The sequence below is a fragment of the Cebus imitator genome, unplaced genomic scaffold, assembly GCF_001604975.1.
Source record: "Cebus imitator isolate Cc_AM_T3 unplaced genomic scaffold, Cebus_imitator-1.0 Scaffold153, whole genome shotgun sequence".
In the NCBI taxonomy this organism is placed as follows: Eukaryota; Metazoa; Chordata; class Mammalia; order Primates; family Cebidae; genus Cebus; species Cebus imitator.
The window spans coordinates 3,172,611-3,184,002 of record NW_016107468.1 but is presented as its reverse complement, the minus strand read 5'-3'; the positions used below and the strand labels follow the sequence as shown (position 1 = coordinate 3,184,002).

Genomic DNA, 11,392 nt, shown 5'->3' with positions numbered 1-11,392 from the left:
TGTGTGTGTGTGTGTGTGTGTGTGTAGGAGTAACTATGTAACATGTAAAACTGCACCACTATATTCATTAGGTTCCTCTTGGTTTTTTTTTTTTGTTGTTTTCACTGAAGAAGTTTTTCAGTGATAATGTACAAATCAGATCCACAAGCAACATGTCTTGCTCCAGAAAAGGAATTAAGTGATCATCACTGTGCTGTCAAACAACACGAAAAATGAAGAAAGGTTATTTTCAACACTCTTTTATAACCAACATTCTGTGCTCTTAAATTTTGCAAAAACAAGTCACATTCATATAGTACTTCAGAATTTAATGTGTTAGTCACATCCTTTTCTATCTAGTCTTCACTACAAATGAGTTTAACAAGTAGTGGGAAAATTATCTTCATTGTAAGACAGAAGAAACAGAGCAGGACCAGAGGAAGCATGTTTCCTAAGGTCCCACAAGTTACTGTGGCAGAACCAGGCCTACAATCCATGCCTTCAGATTCTGAAAACATCTATTTTTCTACACCTACCAATCAGTGTGAGACATTCATGGCAGGAAAATTATGGGACCCTGAGAATTTATCTAGAGTTCAAAAATGGGTTAATTTTAAGGAAGTTTCACAGCCCACCCTCTCTTTCCTTCAAGTGCCATGATATAATCAAGTCCATTATAATTTGCTATAAACTTATCCAATTCTTTGAGACTAAATATTCATATTACAGAGAAAACCTCTCAAAATTCATAAAACTATTATAGGTAGGTAGTAAACATATTGTCTAGCACTCAGGCCTCCTTGCTAAAGCCTCAGACACTCCAGGAACTTGACACTGGAGGTGCTTTCTGTCTACAGTGTTCTTCCTCAGATATCCACATGGCTTACACCCTTACCTCCAGCAGCTATCATCTCCTCAGTGAGGTCTACCCTAACCACCTTATTAAAAATTTTACCATTTCCCAACTATGGCAAGGGGGCTTTCTTCTTTGCATGTTTTCATTTTCTGAATAGTATCCCTTACCTTCGAAAATACTTTTAAGATATATGTGTTTACTTTTTTCTATATTCTCCATTAAATAAAGCTTCACGAATGCAGCGATTTTGTCTATTTAGTTTGCATGCTACAACCCCAATACTACTTACAACAATGCATGACATGTTAGACACTCACTAAATATTTACTAAACAAATAAACAGGTGCATGCATGTAAAATCATGGTTCTCTAAACTACCAGTAACCTCAAACATACAGAGCCAGGCACCTTTAAGTAACCTGCTCAAATATATGAAAACCAAAAAAAATTTGGGGGCCCATACTGCAGTGCAGTTTTCCCACATAGGTGGGCCACTTGGAAGGCTCCACACAGGCTCCACATGGGGAGCTCTTAGAATTACAGAAGAGTTTTTACAGCTGGGTGTGGTAGCATGTGCCTGTAGTCCCAGCTAGCTGGGAGGCTGAGGCAGGAGAATCACTTGGGTTCAGGAATTCAAGTCTAGCCTGGGTGACATTAACAAGACCCCAACTGTGGAAAAAGTGAGTATAGTTTACAGTTTGAGGTAAATTTGCTCCACATCATCACCATTTCAACAGAGAAAGAATAATCAAATCATTCCTCTGCAACAATGGTACCCGTAACAAAGTTCCTTGAAAAAGGAGAGGTGCGAAGCAGGGAAAATTGAGTGTATTCAAAAGGAATCCATGACTGCAAAGGCAGAATTTATTAAATAAATACCAAAGAGTTTCACTGCAAAACCTCTAAAAATCACAATTGCTCCTGCTTTCCATTGCATTCAAAGCACAGCTGGGTTCATAAGTCAGTAACAAAACCCCCAAGTTTCAGCCTGATTCTCGTTTCTACTGAGTTTAACAAAATGAACTTATAATGATGACCTGCAGGTGATATGGTTTGGATGTTTTGTCCCCTTCAAATCTCATGTTCAAATATGACTACTAATGTTGAAGGTGGGCATAGGGAGGTGTTTCAGCCATGAGGCTGGACCCTTCATGAATGGCTTGGTGTTCTCCAGGGGTAATGAGTGAGTTATCACACTGTGAGTTCACATAAGAGCTGGTTGGTTAAAAGAGCCTGGCATTTCTCTTGCTCCTTCTCTCACTGAGTGACACAATGGATCCCCCTTCCCTTCTGCCATTATTAAACACTTCCTGAGGCCCTCACCAGAAGGCAAACAGATGCTGGTGCTATGCTTGCATAGCCTACAGAACTGTCAGCCAAATAAACTTCCTTTCTTTATAAATTACCCAGTCTCAGGTGTTCATTATTGCAACACAAATGGACTAACATACCAGGTGTCTATATTTCAAAAGGATTCAGCACACAAATGCTTGGTTCCAAGACATATTGAGTTGGTTAATTTAATTTCATGCCCAAAGCAATGTTTAATACATTGATTGTGACCATCAAGTGAAAAGGTATTGCATCACCAAGTAGATGTTAATACTATATATATTATGTGATTATAAGACGTAGGAGAAGAAGTAACTATCATTCTTGGTATTATTACCTCACACCTCTCCAAGCCTCTATAATTTGTCATCTGAAAATAGGGATGCCACTTGTGCCTCATAAGGTTATTGCAAAGATTAAATAAACTAAGCCAGCTCACTTAATAGTTACAGTTTCAGATCTTAAGAAGCACTTAAGATAGATTGTTAACCCTGGCTGCACATTAACAATCACCAAAGAAGTTTAAACAAATGATGCCCAGGGCCAACCCTGAAAATATGCTCATGTAAATCATCTGGGTTTGAGCCAGGAGTTCAATTTTTTCTTTTTAAGTGTTCCAGGTTATTTTGAAAAAAATCCAGATTGGAAAACCCACGATTGACATGCTAATGCCCAGTTTTAGTAGGTCTAGAGTGGGTTAGAAAATGTGTATTTTTTTCACACAAATATACAGTTTATGAGTAAACAGGCTTTATTTCTATGAAATCTATGCTTCTAATTATATTTTAACAAATATAGCAGGGGAGTATTTATTAAAGATATATACTACAATAGGCATTTTAAAGTTTTTACAACTTTTTATAAAGGAAATTTCTATCCTGAATAAGTATGGTATAACTTTGGAAGGGAAGGGAAGGAAAGGGAAGGGGGTGGGCCTGAGTAAGAAAGGAAGGAGAGAGAAAATTAATTCATGTAAATATTGGCACTGGGCAGTGAGGAGGACAATGTTTGTAGGAGATTCCTTGATAAAAAAATATTTTAACACTTCCCTTTGTCTCAAGATATAGATAAAGAACTAATAATTATTGATTCTGGCTATAATCCAGGCTTTCTACGCCCATGATCTCAATCTATGTTCCCAGTAGGCCTGCAAGAAAGCCTTCACTATCCACAATCTACACAGGATGCAGTCCACACAGAACACAATCAGGCTTTTCTCCAAGAGATTCAAAGAGGCTTAGCTACTTGGCTCTCACTACCAGCTGTGCTGACAGAAGAGAGGGAGCAGACAGCTGAGGCTCCGTGTAGCATACCTTGCTATGGCAGACTCCATGCACTGTGTTTTGTAGATTTATGAAGGGGGTTCCAGAGTTCCCACCTGCATGGCCTCTTATGACACAGCACCTCCAACAATCCACATTCAACAGATAAAATAGCGGTACGCTGGCAGGTCAGAAACCATCACAGAGGAAGCTTAGAAGTTCCTATAGAGGGAACTGTTGGAACAAATTATTCATTAAAATGGTCATTCATTCCTCACAGTGAAAAAAGATTAAAACTGCCTTGTATTGGAAAGTATTTTGCTTCCAAAAACAGCAAACTGGGCTGCTGGCTAGCATTACTGGACACACCTTAGCGAAAGAGAAAATTTGAGAGAGACAGTTTGCATGCTCAGACTCTAAGTAGGCAGAAAATTCAAAGGAGCAGTACCAGCTTCCTAAAATGCTCCTGGTTTCTATGTATCTGTCAAACTTTCAGGTACATTTTGGAGTGTCAAACATGATCATACAGAACAACTGACTCACCACTGGGAATTCTATGGGTTGCGAAGGAATGAAAAGTGGATAACAACCAGAAAGAACTCAAATGTTCCAGAAGGCCAGCAGTGGCAATTCTGAAGAAGGCGCAGGCTACCCTCAGCGGCAGCCCTGGGCCTTGTCCCTGGAGTATCTTGTTGCTGGAAGACTGCTGGGCACACGAAGTAAAGAATGATATGTGGAACAACTCCTAAGTATTAAGTATCATAGAAAGCAGGGAGCAAACATAAGAAGATGAAAAATAGGAGGAGGGAGAACACTTCTGAAAAATGTCCTCCTTCATAGTCAGTATTTAATTTCTATTTTTTACCTATTCTTTGCATTCACAAAGGCCAAATCTTCCAGTCAAATTAGAGTGTAGTAAAGCATTAAGTCAGCATTCAACAGATTTAATTACTGTGTAAATGAAAGAAATTATTATTCATTCATGACATTTATTTCAGATCCAACCCTAGATGCTTTTATGTATAGCTGGGGGTAGGGAGAGTAAAATTTACATGGGGAGAGAGGAACAAGAATGAGGATATATAATTACAGCTGTATTTCATTGCAAAACATTAGTGAGCCTAAACAGAAAGTACTTGTTTGCTATCTTGAGAAAAAAACATGTGATCCATCAGTGGTGGCTCTAAAGCCAACCCTCTCCTGACACATGGCCAGACTCTGATAGGTATGCCAATATTGAAAATTCCAGTAACAGAGGGCTCATTAAGGCCACAAAGCCTGGTACAGCCCATTGTAATTCGGAAGCCCCTGAACTCTGGGAACAATTCTAGCAGTCAGGAGCTACAAAGTAATGGAAGTCTCAATGCATCATGAAAGATAAAGGGCCAGTTGATGCTATCAGAACTACCAAACAATGGATCTTTTCTAATAAGTTTCCAGAGTTTAAACATCTCTCACAAGCAGAAAAAAAAGGGAAAACACACATACATATTTGTGGCATTTATTTTTAATTCTTCTATGTCTACCTGGTAGAAGGGACGGCAAGAGTGTGCCTGCGGAGCTAGCTGAAGACAGAGAAATATCTGTCCACAAATCAACATACCACTAAACCGTAGATAACCTGTTACCTGAAATGTTAAGACTCCATGATGTTATCAGAATATAGTCATTACATACTATAATCCCACTGAAATGCTCTAGGTTTTCCAAAGAGTACACTGAACACAGAAGAATGCCTAATAAAAACATATCCTATTTCTATTCCAACATATTCACGCAGACAATACGGAGAAACACACACACACACACAGAGATATTTTTGGAATCAGTTAATCTTAAACCTTCTCTAAACCTCCAACCACTGGCATCAAATTACTACAAATACAACAGTGGTTAGAAATTGGCAGTAACAACCTTAGTTTGTTTTAAAATCTGAGACTACACAAGTTGTGGACAAGAAACTATTAGTCAGAAATTCAGACAGATTTAAGGACCAAGTGCAATTCTGCATAGTAATGATAATGAAACTGTGAACCTTTAACTTAGAAAACCAATTTAATATACTGAGCTGATGGAAAACATGCCTCACTCTGTTGCCCAGGCTGGGGTGCAATGGTACAATCAGAGCTCACTGTAACCTCAAACTTCTGCGCTCGAGCGATCCTCCTGACTCAGCCTCCCAAGTAGCTGGAACAACAGGCATGTGTACCATGCCCAGCTTTATTAATACGTATCTCTTAATTCTTTATGCATTTCTGAAGCTCCACACAGGGCCATGGATACAATCATCCAAAGCTAGATTCTCCTGAGGCCCAAAGCAGCTAGCTTTATGATTTCTCTCTACACTCCACCCTGTTCTTTTCCGTACAGCTCTTGCTTTTTGTCCAGGTTGATGTCCCAAGTTTTGCTTAACTCTTTATTCTGCCAGGGGGCAACTACTACTTTATTCTGCATAAGACTTTCAAATAGATCACCTTCCCCCATCTATAGGAATAAACAAAAACACACTGGGATTGTATATCTATACATTGAGACAATGTCTCACTATCGCCCAGGCTAAAGTGCAGTAATGCGACCATGGCTCACTGCAGACTGTACTTCACAGGCTCAAGTGATCCTTCTACCTCAGCCTCCTAAGTAGCTGGTACCACAGGTGTACACCACTATACTTGGCTAATTTTTGTTTACTTTTGTAGAGACATGGTTTTACTGTGCTGCCCAGGCTGGTCTCAAAGTCGTGGGCTCATGTAATCATTCTACCTTGGCCTCCCAAAGTGCTAGAATTACAGGTATGAGCCACGGTGCCCAGCCTAATAATATATATTCAAAAACCCATTATTGATTTGCCACCTCAGCTCAAGTTTCTTTTTAAGAATTAACCCCACCTGACTGAGGGCCCCGGCAGTTTTGGGAGTGCTGAGAGGGCCATGAGCATTAGCCCACTAAAGGGTATAGCTGTGACATACATCCAGTCAATCAATCAAGAATGGCCACATAACCAAAGGAGGACTGTAAAGTGGAAGCTGGACACAGTTAAGTATGAGACTTGTTCTCTCTCTCCAAGGACTACTGAGCAGGCAGAACAGTCGTTGTCTTTGTTTCTGAACCACCAGAAGCCCAAACTGAGGAAGTAGTCCTGAGAGATGGAGACAGACCGCTGAAAATGCCGAGCTCCTGAAATTCAGAGGCTTTTAGGGTCTTTTACCCCTAAGCTCTCTCAGTTTTAAACCAATAATATTCTGAGTTGGGGCTAAGATGCAGAGATGTGCCACCAATTTACATTAAAGATAATACTATCTTTTAATCTGATTCCATACCTCTAGTGAAACCACATTTCTTTTCTTCTGTTTTTGAGATGAGTCTTACTTTGTAAGCGAGGCTGGAGTGTAGTGGTGCGATCACAGCTTACTACAGCCTTGACCTCCTGGGCTCAAGCAAACCTCCTGCCACAGCATCCCATGTATCTGGGACTACAGGTACATACCACCATAACTGACTCATGTTTTCATTTTTCTGTAGAGATGGAGTCTTGCTATGTTTCCCAGGCTGGTCTCAAACTCCTGGCCTCAAGTGATACTCCCACTGGAGGATTGGTTAACTCCTATAATCTTCGGTCTCCCAAAGTGCTAGGATTACAGGCATGAGCCACCACACCTGGCCCCTGCTTCTTTTCAAATATCCAAAACCTTCTCCATGTATCATCTTCTTTAAAAGGCCTTCCTGGTTGATGTTCCAAATACACTCAAGAGGCACACAGGCTGGATCACCCACCCAGTCACATCAGCAAAAAGGCCATGAAGAGGATATGCCCAGCTGACTAATATGAGACTTCATAACTCTAGGATAAAATGACTTCAACACCTGATATTCTTGCCTAATTGAATCTTTTCCATTTTGAGGGCAACCGTTACAGAAGTATGTATAAACCATATATAAACAAAAACTTTAAAGGTATAGTACAAAAGAGGTGTGTTCTACCCTCAGATACATATCTGGTTATCTTAAAATAAAGACAGAAAATGTCTTAGAGTAGAAAGTAGTCAGATATCCAGACAAGCCCTTTATTTTGCAATGTAACTTTGGGGGAAATCACAGCTCATCTTTCAGCTTCAGCATCCCAATTTTTAAGGTACAGGATTGAGACTGGATGGGTCTCAAGGCCTTTCTTAGCTCTACCAAAACTTTCAGCTTCCAAATGATTTACGTTATCATACCATATCACTTAATTCCCCCATATTTCAACTTATCTAAGCTCCCAGAAGTAAGTCTACAGTTTTATTTCTTCTCTTTATTGTAAGGTAAACAACATATAATTGTTCTGAGTATGTTAACAGCAGTCTCTTTCCTTAAATATTTTAAGGAAGTTCACACCCAAGGGCTACCTAACTGGCATGTCATTTTGGGATACAGTGGCCATCAGCTCATTCCTGTTTTCCTCAGATGGGTTTTCTCACAGTGAGTGCTCCTGATTCTGACAGAACACCGGGATAGACAAGACAGTCCTGTGGATCACAGCTAATTCTAGGAAGCCCACAGGATGAACGAAATGTCCAATTTACACTGCTGTGCCCAGATCTTCCATCCTGTCTTTATGAAACGCTTTCCTATACTGTATCACCTCAGGATATCTCTCTGAACCTTCAATCATTTAACCAAAATCAGAAAATAACCATTTTGCAGTGAAGGGAAATGAAGAAATGAAGAGGTTCCTGTTCTGATTTCCCTGGAATTTCAAGGCGTATCTGCAGGGAAGGTGCTGAATTTCCAGCTCTCTGCTCCAGTTCCCGGAATTTGCTTCTTTTTACTTGCTAATGACTTTCAGGTGAATTAAATACAAGCTATCTCATCTCTTCAAAAGACCCCATAGCCTTCCTAAAGAAAATGCTCCTCTTTCCTCTACACAGTATTTGCTCTACTGACTGCTGATTAGATCTATTCTCTCAGCCTTAACCATACAGGTTGAGAAACACACATCTGAAAATCCAAAATATAAAATGCTCTAACATTTTGAACACCAACATGATGTGCCAAAGAAATGCTCACTGCAGTATTTCAGATTTGGGATGCTTAACTTGTAAGTATAATGCAGATATTCCAAAATCCAAAACTATCCCAAATCCAAAACACTTCTGTCCCAAGCACTTCAAATAAGGGATATTCAATCTGCATGAATACGATCACCAGTTTTAAGAGCTAACATTCCAGTGGATACTTAATGTGTTCCAAGAACTGCCATATCTAAACTCCTTTTAACCAATTACCTCATTTACTCCTACCAAAAACAAAAAACAAAAACAAACAAATAAAAAAAACCAATGAAATATACATTAGTAACCCTATTTTACAGGTAAGGAAATTGAGGCACAGGGAAGTGAAGTAGCATGCACAAATTCAGACTGCAACTTTGTATTGCTATTTCTGTTTTTTCAATTACTCTTCTTGTATGTCAGTGGTCCCCAACCATTTTGGCACCAGGCACTGGTTTCATGGAATACAATTTTTCCACAGATCCAGGGATGGGAGGCAGATGGTTTCGGGATGAATCTGTTCTACCTCAAATCACCAGGCATTAGATTCTCCTAGGATCATGCAACCTAGGTCCCTTGATTGCACAGTTCACAATAGGGTTAGCACTTCTATGAGAATCTAATGCTGCTGCTGATCTGCTGCTCACCTCCTGCTGTATGGTCCAATTCCTAATGGGCTATAGACAGGTACCAGTTCCATGGCTAGGGCTGGGGACCCCGTTCTTTAAGGAAAATGGATGTACTCTTCTTCCCCTAGTCTATTTGATGTCCAGTTGCATACAACTTAAAGGTAGCAGTAACTATTAAAGATACCATTTAAAGCCTCAACATAGAGAAAAACAATCTATGGGACCACCAGCTTGGCTGTATTCATAACTCAAATCAGTAGCTACTCACAACAGTCCTCCTTCTTTGCCTTCCCTCTCATCCCACACACCAAATATTTATTACATAACTATTATATGTCAGACACTACACTAGAAATTGTCTGATCTCTAATAGGTGTTCTAATAAGCTCAATTTTTCACTTTAGTTCCACAATTTCAACAACTTTCTACCTAAACTAGAATTTTGCACATATTAAATATATCCGCTCCTCAACATTTCCTCAAACCCCTTGAAGTGCCAGCATTTTCTTAACAGCATTACCCAGGAATAACTGACAAACAGTAATAACTGACATATAATATACCACACATAAGATGGGGAGCATTTTGAACCAGGAGGCCAACAATCCCTCCAGAGAATAGCTTACTCTCCTGAAACTGTACATGAGCGTCCACACACAATACTGAGAATTAAAAGAGTTACCAAATTCAAGCCTTGACAATCTTGAGCTATAAATTACATGGTACAAATTCTTGGGACCATAGGATAATGAACAGGTTTGACAGAACAGACCATGCCCAGTTATTCTAAAGTATTTCTTAACCCACATACCAGCAGAGTTGTCCTGCACAAAATCATGATATGCTCAAAGTTTGTCTTTGCATCTCCTTGTCTTTCTCTTTTCCTACCCCTTTCCATCTATACTGTCTTCTACTTAGTAGCACTCGACTTGATCTCCCTGCCCCCCAAAAAAACTGCTCCTAGAAAACGGGTTGTTGAAATCATTCATACTAAGTTGTCAAATCACTAACCTAAGTGAGCTTAATGTATTACCATTCCCAGGAATACTGGAAATTAAACAGGAAGCTAGTGTCTAATTTTTCAGTGTAGATCAGTTAGTTAGAGGAGGATGTGTTGTAGCCAACCAATTACTTCCCTGAAATCCTGCCATGTAAGTAGCTATCAATCTATTCCTAGTTCATTCTATTTTGATTCACTCATTCATTCAATAAATATTTGGTGAGTGCCTATCACCATCTAGACAGTGTTCTACATACCAGAAAAACAGCAATGCACAAAACAGACAAAAATCCTGACGCTGAGGAGTTTACAATTTATAGTAGGGCATGTACAACAAATAAACAAGTGATGCATAATTATGACAGTTGGCATTAAATGTTATCCAGGCTTGCAGATATATGTACAGAGCACCGGAGATGCTTGTCATCTCATTGAAGTGACAATGTGATATACTGCAGAGGCCAGAAAACAATGGCATTAAATTCCAGCTCCTGAAACAGCCAGCTACACAATCTTGGCTGACACACATACTCTCTTGGAAGACTCGAAGTCCCCTTAAAAACTAAGGGAAGACCATAACAATACGAAACTCACCTTTTTAGATATTCTAAGTGTCTCCGGGAAGAACATGGCACAAAGAGAAGACTGTTAAATGATACATTTAAATCTCTGGGTGAAAAAAAAAAAGAGACTCTACAAAAGGCAAGTATCATTATTTATGTCATTAAAAGCGACTTATCAACCTTTCAAGAGGTACTTACCACATCTCTGAAGTGAGAAACTATATAAAGGCAGCTTTAGTAAAGGCTGTAGATGTACTATCTGTATGATCAAAGATACACTCATATTTTCATTCATATCCACATTCTCCCTCTACCTCCCCTGACCCCCACACACACAAATATACATGCACACCTCTTAGTAGTCTTTTTGGTTTGAAGAACACTGACTATTTTTACCTTTCAAGTTTGAAATGGCATCACTTGATACAATATAAAAGTGAATTCATCTGGAACAATATGAAAATGAACTAGATATTTTATTTTATTTTTTTCCCATTTATTTTATTGCATTTTAGATTTTAGGGTACATGTGAAGAACATGCAAGATTGTTGCATAGGTACACACGTAGCAGTGTGATTTGCTGCCTTCCTCCCCATCACCTACATCTGGCATCTCTCCCCTTGCTATCTCACCCCAGCTCCCCACTCCCCACCGTCCCTCCCCTACTTCCCCCCAACTGACCCCAGTGTGTAGTGCTCCCCTCCCTGTGTCCATGTGTTCTCATTGTTCAATACCCACCTATG

The 11,392-nt window shown here is 39.6% G+C and overlaps 1 protein-coding gene across 4 annotated transcripts in view; it reads right to left on the bottom strand.

The window, feature by feature from the left end:
• AUTS2 (activator of transcription and developmental regulator AUTS2) overlaps positions 1-11,392 on the bottom strand; it is a 1,221,721-nt gene that overhangs the window by 806,827 nt on the left and 403,502 nt on the right. The gene's annotated exons all lie outside the window — the stretch shown is intronic.